The following is a 13567-nucleotide window of genomic DNA, read 5'->3' on the forward strand; positions in this document are numbered from 1 at the left end:
TCTCAACATTTATCAAAATGGAAAGTGACCCTTGCCCTGGTTTTCCTGTCCCCACACTCACTCCTGACCTGCAGGAGGGACCAGGATCTGCATTTTGCTTGGTCCTGCACAGCTACTCCAAACCTCTCCCCACTCCACAGGCCACTACTGCTAGCTGTTCTACCATGGAGGATGGCAGGCTGTCCTTGCACATAGCACTTTCGCGAGGATGGACTGCGCTTGCTAAGCTGTGTGTTAAGTACCTCATATCTGCAGCAACCTGGCAAGAAGACACCTGGCACACCCCTTCTCACCAGTACATCCCAAACGGTTTACAAAAAGTGAGTGATAAGACATGCATTACAAGGGATAGCCTTTTGGATTCTTAGGTCAGACTGCTGATGAAATTCAAGAAAATGTGCATTATGGATTAAGGCAGCAAAGTTGAAGGCATACATCTAAACATTTTTTCTGAAGTCATCCTGAAGGGTCTGGAATAGAAACCTGGCCTATCTTTAGGCATCCCAAGGTTGTAGGCTATCTCCTGTTTCTAAGTGCACCTCTCTAAGTATGGTGTAGACATGATCTTGGGACTCACCACAGACCTGTATGTTGGAGCTGCCAACGGAGGCCCAGAAGGCCTTCATGTATCCTGTGATTCTCACAGGTAAGTACAAACCCACTGTTCTAATATAGGTATGTTGTGGAAAAGAACTCCGGCAGAAAATTTTACATATTTAAGTACAGTTGACCCTTGAATAACACGACTTTGTACTGCACGGGTCTACTTATATGTGTTTTTTTCAGTTGGCCCATGGAGTTCAAACCCACATTGTTCAAGGGGTCTGTGCTTGGGAATCTGAACATATAAAGGGCCGACTGTAGTTATCCTCGGCTCTTCTGCTCAACAGGTCAGCACCCTCAACGATTCTGGGGTTGTTCACTTTGTAATTTCACTCTGGGGTTTACTTTATAATCTTATTTCTGTTTTTACCAATCTAAATTTAATTATAAAGTGAATATTTTCAGATTTTCCCATCTCAATGCGCAAAGACAGCATATTGTTCCATTTGTTTGTTTGTTTTTATCCTCACCCGAGGACATTTTTCCATTTTTTGTACAGATAGAGTGGGAGGGAGAGAGAGGAAGAAAGAGAGAGAGAGAAACATCGATGTGAAAGGGACACATCGAGTGGCTGCCACCCGCACGACCAACCAGGGCCGGGGACAAACTGCAACCGAGGTACATGCCCTTAGTGGGAACCGAACCCAGGTCTCTCCGGACCGCAGGCCAATGCTCTAACCGCTGAGCCAAACTGGCCAGGGCTGTTCCATTTGTTTTATACATAGATTGCACAAGGTGGGGTAAGATTGCAAGTACATAAAACCAACACCAAACTTTCTATAAGCAAACACCATTTACCAATAAAAAGGTGTAGTAAGTCACCACTATTGAGTTAGTTTTAAATAATAGTAAAATTGGCCCTGGCCAGTTTGGCTCAGCGGTTAGAGCGTCAGCCTACGGTCCGGAGAGACCCGGGTTCGGTTCCCGCTAAGGGCACGTACTTTGGTTGCAGTTTGTCCCCGGCCCTGGTTGGTCGTGCGGGTAGCAGTCACTCGCAGTCACTCGATGTGTCCCTTCATGTCGATGTTTCTCTCTCTCTCTCCCTCCCACTCTATCTGTACAAAAAATGGAAAAATATCCTCGGGTGAGGATTAAAAAAAAAAAAAAAAAAAAGTAAAATTGAAGGGTTCAATGATCACTTGAGTCTTCAAAGCTTTTTATTTAAAAGAATGTATGTCAGCCCTGGTTTAGCTCAACGGTTACAGCATCAGTTCGCGGACCAAAGGGTCCCGGGCTCAATTCTCAGTCAAGGGCTGCAAGTTCAATTCCTAGCCCTGGTCGAGACTGTGCAGGAGGCAGGAGGCGGCCAGTCTATGTGTCTCTCTCTCTCATTGATGTTTGTCTCTCTCTCTCCCTCCCTCTTAGTCTATTGAAAATTCAACAGAAAAAAGTATCCTTGGGTGAGGATTAACAAAATAAAACAAACAAAAAAATAACGTATGTCACAGCCATGCTGTTTGGTATCTCAGCAAGATCTGGAAACATACATACATGTATTTACAAACCTTAACTATATATAACTATTTTATGTATTTATATAACTAGAGATTAAAAAAATATATTTTTAAAATTTAAACTTTCAAAAGGAGAATCTGTGTTTAAAGATACACACACCAAGAGTCGGTATCTGAACCTACAGATGTTTTTTGGGCTATTAATGGAAATTACTGTAATTGAGCACGCATTAGGACAAATCATTTAGAATTCATCACTTTAAATTTTTGTTTTCCTTTATTGATTTTAGAGAGAGAAAAAGGGAGAGGAAGAGATAGATAGAAACATTGATGAGAGAGAACATCGATTGGCCGCCTCCCACATGCCCCACTTGGGGGTTGGGCCCACAATCTGGGCATGTGTCCTGGCCGGGAATTGAACTGGTGACCTCTTGATGCATGGGTCGATGCTAACCACTGAGCAACACCAGCCGGACTAGAATTCATCACTTTATAAACAAATTAAATGATTACCCAAAATAGAAATTTATGAACCAATCAATTCATTCAAAGTCATTTCAGTACATAGTTTTGAAAATGATTCCATTTTTGGTCCTCTAACTATACTACTCAGAGGTAGAACTTTGAAAACAATGATTAAAAAGCTAGTCCTAACTGAAAAAGAAAATTCAAGGCTACTTCTGTGACTTCCTGGCCTCTCCGTGCAGGACAGAGCCTGTCATCACACACAGCAACTTCTACAGCCCAGGGCATCAGCAAAGAGGAGAATGCTACCAAGGACAGGGCTTGCTGCTAAGGCCCCTACACTCTTAACTGATCCAGACAGAGAATGTGGGCGCTTATAGCAACCAGCCAAGGGCCACTGGCAAATGGGCAGCCTCCTCCCCACCTCTTGGTTAATGACATTAATAAAACAAATAAGATTTTCCTTTGTGTATGATACCCTCTGCCTATCTCTATATACTTTTTATTACATTGTATATATGAAATCTTCTCCACAGAAGGGCAGGGACTTTCATCTCCCCAGCTGCTTAAGCTAGCACCTGGTACCTTGTAGGCAGACAGTCACATGGATCTGATTACTGAACCTATACATCACTACTTGAAACCAAACAAATTCTGATTTTCACATTTATAGCCTGTTGGTGACCTTGACACAAAGCTACCTCTTAAATCAACCAACCAAAATTGTATGTCCTCTCAAACTAGTTTAAAAGTCACACAATTAATACTCTGCTGAAGCCTCCCCACTGTCCCAGGCCTGTGATTGGCCTTGCAACATACTATCCTGTTTACAGCCACAAACTCTCATAACCTGATAACAGTCCTTTTCCTGGGCCCAGGTGCAAGTTGGTTTCTACTTTTGTTTCACTGTTTGATCAGATCCAACCAAACTGCTTTTTATATTTCTGCAAACTTGAAATTAAACTTAAGAAATAGAAAAAAAAGTGCCAAACTTCAAATAATGCAAGAAGTGGGTGAGTAACATGAGACATTTACCTCTTGGTATGCTGTATCTTGATGGGATATATGAGCTAGAGCACACAGTGTGGGCTTCTGAGGCAGAATTTGACCCCCAGTTCTACTGCTTCCTAGCTTTAGGATCTTGGGGACATTATGTAAACTTGACATACCTCAGTTTCTTCATCTGAAATATGGGGATAATAGTATCTACTGTACAAGGCCATTGCAATAATTAGATGAGATGAGACTGATAATGTGCCTGGCACAATTTTTAAAAAAATCCTCACTAGAGGATATGTTTTTATTGATTTTTTAAAAGAGAGAAGGGAGGAGGGGAAGGGGAGAGACGGGGAGGAAGAGGGGGATGAGGGAGAGAGGAAAAGAAAGAGAGAGAGAGAGAGAGAGAGAGAGAGAGAGAGAGAGAGATTGCCTCCTGTATGTGTCCTGACCAGGGATTGAATCCGAAACCTAGGTATGTGCCCGGGACTGGGAATTAAACCCCAAACCTTTTAGTGTATGGGATGATGCTCCAACCAAACAAGTCACCCAGCCAGGGCTACCCAGCACATTTTATTTTATTTTTCTTTATTGATTTTAGAGAGAGAGGAAAGGAGAGGAGGGGAGAGAGAGAGAGAGAGAAACATCGATGAGAGAGAACATCGACTGGCTGCCTCCTGCATGTCCCCCACTGGGGATCGGGCCCATAACCTGGGCATGTGCCCTGACCTGGAATTGAACTGGTGACCTCTTGGTACATCGGTCGACGCTCAACCACTGAGCCACACCGGCCGGACTACCCAGCACATTTTAATTTGAACTGAATTAATGTGAAGGTAGGTAAGAGCAATCCTCAACTTCCAATAACCATACTCCTTTCACCCCTGTCAGGTTCAGCTCAAGTCTCTTGCACTCAGGAGTAATTCATTCAATGTTTTTTCAGCAAATACGAGAATCTACTTAATGCAAGACTATATTATTAAAACAACTTCTGCAAAAATTCAATAGCTACCAGTCCACTGAGACCACTACTCTGTCTGTGTCAGCTGCTTGAATAATTTCCTTACATCAACCTTCTAATAAGTGATGGTCCTTTTCATAGATAAGAAAACCAAGGCCACATGGCCACTGAGTGGCTATCCCAGGACTGCAACTTACTGTACCTCAAGCAAGTACTCAGTACAAGAACCCTGGACTCTGCAAGAAATGAACTTCTGCTCCCTGCCGAGAAACTAATCTCCACTTTTTGCCACTGTTCCTGTAGGAAAATGGGACCTGAAAACTGATTTCATAAATTCCTTTTTGGAACATAGCCCAGGCATAAATTGGGGACTTCTAAAGCATTAGATTTTGCCTGCTTTTCTTTTCTCCCTTCTAAAGGGTTGTGCTGATCCAACTATACTCCTGTCTTAGCCCTTCTAGAACTAAACACATACCTTTTCTTTTTTTTTTTAATCCTCACCCGAGGACATTTTTTGTTCAGATAGAGCGGGAGGGAGAGAGAGGAAGAGAGAGAGAAACATCGATGTGAAGGGACACATTGAGTGGCTGCCACCCGCACGACCAACCAGGGCCGGGGACAAACTGCAACCGAGGTACGTGCCCTTAGCGGGAACCGAACCCGGGTCTCTCTGTACCGCAGGCCGACGCTCCAACCGCTGAGCCAAACCAGCCAGGGCCATACCTTTTCATATAAATGAAAAAGTTGCCATATTTATACAAATTACTGGTTAAAAAACAGTGATGACCATATGGAGATCCAATTTGTGATACCATTTATTTTATGATTTTAAACTTGTCTAAAGTTTGAATCTTAGATACTGAAACTAAACAGGTATGCTCCCCTCCCCCAGTTTGAACTATGGAAATACCTCAACATTCTAAGAATGCAAAAGTAACTTCCTGACTCTCAAAGGTAGTTATCAGCACTGACCAGGGGTGACAAAGCCAAAGGTCCTGAGTGTACCTGCTACTATCAGGGGCTGCTCAGTGGTGCTTAGCCTTTGGGAGCAAGGATTGTTTTGAGATTAAGATGAAGGTTTGGTTCTCTTCTCTAGAAAAATCTGGACACATACAATTTATTTTCTACTTTAGGGAGTTCAAAAACCTCCTGAGGCCCTAGGAGGCCCTACGGGATTACCTGGGAATTTACAATCTGAGGATGCTCACAGGTGAACATCTTGCAGAGGGAAATATGCCAAAGAATCTCCCTGTTATTAGAAGCAACACAAGTCACACCTTGCTGCAATGAACAGGAGAGTCACTGGGGGTTACAGGATGGCTTGTGTTCCAGGGTCTGCTCCAGGTTAACTGTCACCCTTGATGCCCAGATTAAGAACTCTTGCCCTGCCCAGCTGGTGTGGCTCAGTGGTTGAGCATCGAGGTCTCCAATTCAATTCCCGGTCAGGTCACATGCCCAGGTTGGGGGCCCGATCCCCAGTGGGGGACAGGCAGAAGGCGGCCAATCGATCTCTTCTCTCATTGATGTTTCTATCTCTCTCCCTCTCCTTTCCTTTCTCTCTAAAATTAATTAAAAACAAAAACAAAACTCTTGCCCTAAAGCATACTGAACATTATTCTACTATGTATCCATACTTACCACACTGTACTCAGACTATTTGTTTGCAAAATCCGTAGGAAGGCCCTCCTGTCTCCCATGAAGTGCCCAAGTGGAAGGGCTCAGACTCACCCGTGTTCCCTGGGCTCAGCAAACAGCTGGCACTTAATAGCAGAGCTCCCATGTAGTTTACTATCTAAATTGGGACATGTTTGAGACTGGAAGTGGGCACTGTTAACAATTACAACAAGCATGAGTGCGGGCTGTCCAAGGCACACGGGGACATCCAGTCACCCTAGGAGGCCCTACGGGATTACCTGGGAATTTACAATCTGAGGATGCTCACAGGTGAACATCTTGCAGAGGGAAATATGCCAAAGAATCTCCCTGTTATTAGAAGCAACACAAGTCACACCTTGCTGCAATGAACAGGAGTGTCACTGGGGGTTACAGGATGGCTTGTGTTCCAGGGTCTGCTCCAGGTTAACTGTCTCTCTAGGCATCTGTGTCCTAAATTAATTTGAGATTAATTCAATCTGGCAAATATCTGAGTACATGCTCTATGTCAGGTGCTAGGAAAACCATGTGGCCTATTAAGTAGAGACAATGAAATGGAGGGTACTCTGGTCACGTGTTCACTAGCTGCCGGATGCGAAGATTTTACTCAGTTTTTTCTCACACAATCACCCCGTAATCAAAAATTCTTGGCAAAGTTTAGAACTAATATTTTAGTCCTTTTATCCATAAAATTGTGAACTTGCCTAGAGAACAGAGTTAACAAATATTCATCACTGTGCTTCCATTGCCTACTGCATTTGGCATATGGTGGCTGATGTTTGCTGAATGAAGGAATGACAAAATCACTTTACTTGATAAACTACCTGTTGCATACTACCAATAAATTTGAAATAAGTGCCTAATTGAAACAATTTTTTTTCTTTATTGATTTTTAGAGAGAGAGAAAGGGAGAGGGAAAGAAACATGAATGAGCGAGAACATTGACTGGCTACCTCCTGCATGCCCCCAATGGGAATTGAGCCCACAACCTGGGCATGTGGCATGTGCCCTGGAATCAAACCAGCAACTTCTTGGTGCACGGGTCGACGCTCAACCACTAAGCCATACTGGCCAGGCAAATTTTTAGAAGACTGCACCAGAACTCAAGCATAGTGGCTGCTGTCTCATTTTCCAGCAATCTTTCTGGAAGGCTGAACACTGATTCCAACAGCACTGGTAAAGTACAGAACATCTGGGAATGTCTCTTTTGAGTGACCTTTAGAACCTGCAGAACATTCCCTTGACACTCTCAATGGCAGCAAATCTTCCTCCTCCCAAGGTGGGTCACTTTGAGAAACTGCAGGAAGACATTCAGAGCCTGATCTGGTAAATGAGGTGAGTTACCAAGCCAGGTAAGACAATATTGGATCAAACAAGGGGTGTGACTATTGAACAAGACAGATTTTCTCATATGACCTATGTGTTTACTACCAAAACAGGAGTTCTCAAGAGGTTTTGGCGAAGAAGCACCAATGATATACAAGCATAACTTCTGAGGATAACAACTTTAGATAGAGCAGCCCCTATCTGAATGCCTAAGTTCTGGTACATCTGGTTAAAATTCTGATTCATAACTTCATGTACTTACAACATCTAAAGGAGGGATGGCAAGGTTGGTGAAAGACACCACCCCAAACTAAGCTTGACCACCAAAAAACTCAGGGAAGAAGCACTCACCTTGAAATGATCTGTAGCTGTTAAAAAAGTAAGAAAAAAAAAAAAAAGTTTTAAAAATGAGCAAGGCCACCGCTTACCCATTTGCTTTCTGGAATGATTCCACAAGGCTTTCTTACAGAGTCTGAGCATTTCCCACCCAAAACTGAAGAGAAGTTCCAGCCTTAGAGGCACATTTGTTTGGTTACCAGAGCTGGCTGGGTTCCACGTATCTCAGATGGTAAAAGTGTCAGGCAAAGATTCCCTTCTCAGCACTTGACGTTGGGAATCAGCCTGCGTCCAGGTTCACCCTGATAATCCCAACCTCTGCTCTGGGCAAGGATCTCTCCACAGGACGGATATACGATGGAGATGAGTCTTAACGATGGAGATGAGTCTTAACGGAGAAACGCCGAGAGCCCTTGCTATGCCCCTAAACTGCACTTCACGTGTCAGACAGTCTCATCCATTTTTTCCCCCAAATGGATCTGAAGACGGACCTACTCTTGCAACTGAGTTTGCTGGTAATTTAAAATGATCAACCACTTTTACCCAGCACACTAGGCTGTCAAAAAGTATTTAGGGAAACTTAAGTTTTAGCAGGAGCAAGACTGTACGTAGGTTCTCCCAGCATCGTAGCTGCAGTTAGTTTACACCAACGACGGGCATTCTTTAGGCTCCTAACCAAAGGGGCAAGGAAGTTACATATTCCTAAGAGTGGCGTGCGTCTCGAGGCACAACCAATTCGTCCAACCTGTGCACACTGGGAAGCCGAGAGAGCAAGTTCCAGGAGGCTCCAGAGAGCTCAAAGTTCCCCAAGAGCCCATCCCCACTCTGGGAAGGCCGCCTCTGGAGGGCCAACCTACGTGCCCCCCTACCTTCGTGGGCGCCAACCATGTGCCACGCAAATGCCCCGGAAAAGGAATGACAGCTTTAGGAGAACCAACTATACCGCGGGGCACGGAGGCAGCCGCGGGGAGCACGGGCTCTGAGGAGTTCCAGGGCCCCCCGGGCCAGCTCGCCGCGGACCGAACGCGGGACCGTGCCTGTCTCGGCGTCCTTTCCCGGGGGTTCAAAAGCCACTCTGCGGCCAGGGGGGTGAGCAGTCCGGAGCGCTGCCCGGAGGTGGAGGCGGCGGGCTCCCGGGCCTGGGCTCCGCGCCGCCACCACGATCCCCGCCTGGTCGCTTCGGCCTCCTCCCTGCCGGCCCAGCCGCCCCGCTGCCTACCTCAGCGCGAGGGCGGGGAGGGGGCCACGGTTCCGCTGGGGTGGGGGCGGCGCGGGGAAGACGTCCCTCGGCCCTTCCGCTCCTTACAGGCTCCGGCTTGAGGCGCGACGCGGGCGGAACAAACGGGCTCCACTACCCGCGGGGGCCGGCCATTGTGCGACGTCATCAGGCCGCGACCGTGGTGCTGCGAGCCGGCGGGTTTCCCTCGTTTCCCTCACTTGCCCCGCCCTCCACTCACTTCCTTCCGGCCTCCTCGCGGCCGCTCCGCGCCTCCCCGCCCCCGCGCGGCGCGCGCCCGAGCCCTTCACCGCGCAAGCGCCACAGGAGTCCTCCATCCCCTTCGAGGGAGCGAGTCTGAGCCAGGGCGCCACGGAAGACGAGTGCGGGGAGCGCTTACGGCCACGTGACGTATCGAGTTCCCGCTTCGCGGGTTTGCGTTTCGGGTGGGGAGGTCTGCCCTTCGCAGAGGTGGGTGGTTCCGCCACTGGAGTTTGCAGTTTTAATTGCTTCCGTCCGCCGAACGAGCTCCCGTAGGCACCCAACACAAAAGTGATCCTTTTCGAGATCCTGAGTTAAATAGCAAAGCCTCAGCATTTTAAACCATTTTAGTGGGGCTGTATAGCTCCTGCTCAATTAATCGGTTCAACACAAAATTATTTTTGAGATCGTGAGTTTAAATATAAAAACTTAAAATGTTTAACTCTTCCTTCTTTCTTAAAAAATAATCAGCTGGGAATCCTCCTACACTGTTGGTGGAAATGTGAATGGGTTCAGCCACTGTGGAAACCAGTATGGAGATGACTCAAAAAACCAGTTCTGCGTATTTACCTGAGGAATTTGAAGACACTGATTGGACAAGATATCTGCACTCCCATGTTCGTTGCAGCATTATTTATATTATTTACAGTAGCCAAACCTTATAGAAACAACCTAAGTGTCTGTGGACAGATGAAGGGATGAAGCACAAGTGGAGCCTGGCTGGTGTGGCCCAGGGGACTGAGGTCCTCCCATGCACCAAAAGGTGGCTGGTTGGATTCCCCATGAGGGTACATGCCCTGGTTTTGGGCTGGATCCCCAGTAGGGAGCATGCAGGAAGCAACCGATCAATGATTCTGCTGATGTTTGTCTCTCCTTTCCTCTCTCTATAAAATCAATAAAAACTTACTTAAAAAAAGAATGGAACCCAGGCCTCGAGGCGGCGCCTGATGGGCGGCGGAGTAGGGGAGCTCCTCTGGATCAAGTTGTAGTGAAAAATGTTTTGGAAAGGCAAAAAACGACACAGCAGTAGCAGTTCCCAAAATAGTGAAATCAGTACTAAGAGCAAGTCTGTAGACTCCAGCCTCGGGGGGCTTTCTTGATCCAGTACAGTGGCCAGCCTTGATACAGATTCCACCAAAAGCTCAGGGCAAAGCAACAATAATTCAGATACCTGTGCAGAATTTTGAATAAAATATGTTGGTGCCATTGAAAAACTGAAACTCTCTGAAGGAAAAAGCCTTGAAGGGCCACTAGACCTGATAAATTATATAGATGTCACCCAGCAAGATGAAAAGTTGCCTTTTGTTCCTCTGGAGGAAGAATTTATTATGGGAGTTTCCAAGTATGGTATAAAAGTGTCGACGTCAGATCAATATGATGTGTTACATAGGCATGCTCTGTATTTAATCATCCGGATGGTGTGTTATGATGATGGTCTGGGGGCAGGGAAAAGCTTATTGGCCCTGAGGACCACCAATGCCCGCAATGAAGAATACAGCCTCTGGGTTTATCAGTGCAACAGCCTGGAACAAGCACAAGCAATCTGCAGAGTTTTATCCACTGCTTTCAACTCTGCGCTGACGTCTGAGAAGGCGTGACTCTGCCATCAAGTGTAGTTACATCCTGGGAAGGAAAAACAGTGTATAAAACATCAGTCATTTGTTTTTCTATTAAAATGTGTTTTATTTTAAAAAAAAGAACAAGTGGAATATATATTTGATGGAGTATTATTCAGCCATAAAAAATGTGAAACCCTGCCATTTTCGACAACATGAAAGGACCTTGAGGGTATTATGCTACATGAAATAATCAGACAAATACCATATGATTTCACTCATGCACAATATAAAACAAAAACAAACAAAACAAAAGCAAATTCAAAGAGGCAGACAACAGATTGGTGGTTACCAGAGGAGAAGAGGGTGGAGGGAGGACAAAATAGGTAAAGGGGTCAATGGTCTGGTAACAGATGTAAACCAGACTTTTGGTGGTGAGCAGGATGTAGTATATGCAGAAGTCAAACTATAACATGGCACACCTGAAATTTCTCTAATGCTATAAACCAATGTTACCTCAATAAAATAATAATAGCTCAAGACAAAAATTAGTCATTTTTGAGATATTGAGTTTAAATATCCAAGACTAGACATTTAAGATTATTTCCATCAGACTAAATAGCTCTGTATTTTTTCAATGTGATCAGCTTAACACCGTAATCTTTTCATGATCAAAAGAACATCATGTGGTATTTGGAGTATTTTTACAGCTTACCAACTGCCTTCACAGACCCTCAGTGGGAACTTCAGAGACAGCCTGCAGAGGATCAAACAATGTGCTCTTCCATTGGAGAAAACCCGAACTTAGAACGGTACTGGGCTTGATTGAATTCCATGCTGTCCTGGGCTTAAAATTATTATTTTTTTAAAGTTTTTATTTACATGACTTTTAGAAGACAAACATTCATACCAGTGTTGGGGATGAGAGCAGGAGAGAAAGGGAGGGGAGGACAGGGCAGAGGGAAGGAATTCTGCTGTATTGATAATAAACCTCCAGGTTCATTCCATAGTGGATTTTATAGTCCCCCAGACAACTGTGGTCCTTAAAAATCACATATCACTCCTTGCCCTGTCCTGTTTGGTTTAGTGGTTAGAGCGTTGGCCCGAAGACAGAAGGGTCTTAGGTTTGATTCCCAGTCAAAGGCACATACCTGGGTTGCAAATTCAATCCCTGGCCTGGGTCTCTGTGCAGGAGGCAACCAATTAAGTGGCACTGAATTGCTAATCACAATGTTTGCAACATCTGGAGAATGAGTGTTAGGAGGGAACATTTGGAAAGACTGAGAAAATGACTGAGGTGGGATTAGAATCCAGGTCTCTCTGAGTCTAAACACCATGGGCTTGAACTTCTGCTCTTTGAGTCAGAGGCCCAGGGTGTGAGGATGCAAGCAGCATCCCTTTAAGCCTCAATTTTCCTGCTCTGTAAAGTGGAGCTATTTATACATGCTGCCTCTCTCTCTCTCGAGGGAATGAAGAGATGACATAGTGACAAACAAATTTTGTTTTTTGGAGCTCTTCACTCACAGCAGGCCTTGTGCCAAGCTCCTCAGGAACAAAGCCCCCCACCATTATCTCTACTTTTTAGTTGGGGAAATAGAAGGTGTAAAGTCATAGAGCTGAGATTTCACCCCAGGCAGTTGGACCACAAAACCCAAGTCTTTTATGATATAATGAACGATGCTGTTTCCAGATTATGTTACCCTGGATATAATTGTCATGTAAGAGAAACGTAAACGTCTGTTTTACCATTTAGGATCACTGTCATTAGCAGTCACTCTGACACTAAAGTGCATATCCCGCCCCCCGCCCCCCATTCTGAGTGCTTATAGGCGTGGTCCCATCCCACAAAGGCTACTGGGCCAGTCAAGGACAATGGCCTGAATTCACATTTACTTACCATGTAAGATAGCTGCTGCCACTGACTGTGACAGACCATGAAACACTGAACATCACTAACAAGGGTGGGAAGTTACATTGGGCCGCAATGTTGGAGAACAATGTGGCATTATTGAAAGCAGTACCCAGTAACCAGCAATTCTACCCCAGGTATATACCTAGACAGGCTTTCTCAAGATGAGGTCCCTGGACCAGCAGCAGCAACAGCACCAAGGGATTTGTTAAAAATACACATTCTTGCTCTGGCCAATTTGGCTCAGTGGTTAGAGTGTCGGCCCACGGACCAATGAATCACAGGTTCAGTTCTGATTAAGGGCATGTACCTTGGTTGCGGTTCGTCCCTGATCCTGAGTGGGGTTGTGTGGGAGGCAGTCATTTGATGTGTCTGCCTCACATCGATGTTTCTCTCTCTGTCTCTCTCTCCCTCCCTCCCACTCAGTCTGAAGATAAATAGAAAAATATCCTTGGATGAGGATCAAACACACACACACACACACATTCGTGGGCCCAGCCCCACAACCACTGCATCAGAAGCTCTGCCAGTGGGGCCAGCTCTCTGCAGGTTATAAGGTCCCAGGGATTCTGCTGCTCCATGGACTGGTGACTTTCTTGTGCATGGGCACCAGGAGAGATAAACAGGATATTTGTAGAAGGTCTTTCAGTAATAACTGAAAGGGAAAAGAAAAAAAAAGAAATGACCCAAATGTTTATAGGTGATTGTAATATTGTTTATAGGTGATCTCAATATTGTAATTGTTAAAAATTGTAATATATGAATCTCAAGTATATATGTATAATATCTGCAGATTGCTGAAGCTGTTTTCTTTCCACTGTGAGAAGCTGC

At 45.2% G+C, this 13567-nt stretch overlaps 1 pseudogene; it reads left to right on the forward strand.

The window, feature by feature from the left end:
- Nucleotides 1–10266: 10266 nt before the first annotated feature.
- LOC118639321 lies at nucleotides 10267–10892 on the forward strand (annotated as a pseudogene).
- Nucleotides 10893–13567: the final 2675 nt, after the last annotated feature.

This window comes from Molossus molossus, unplaced genomic scaffold (assembly GCF_014108415.1).
Source record: "Molossus molossus isolate mMolMol1 unplaced genomic scaffold, mMolMol1.p scaffold_m16_p_21, whole genome shotgun sequence".
NCBI lineage: Eukaryota > Metazoa > Chordata > Mammalia > Chiroptera > Molossidae > Molossus > Molossus molossus.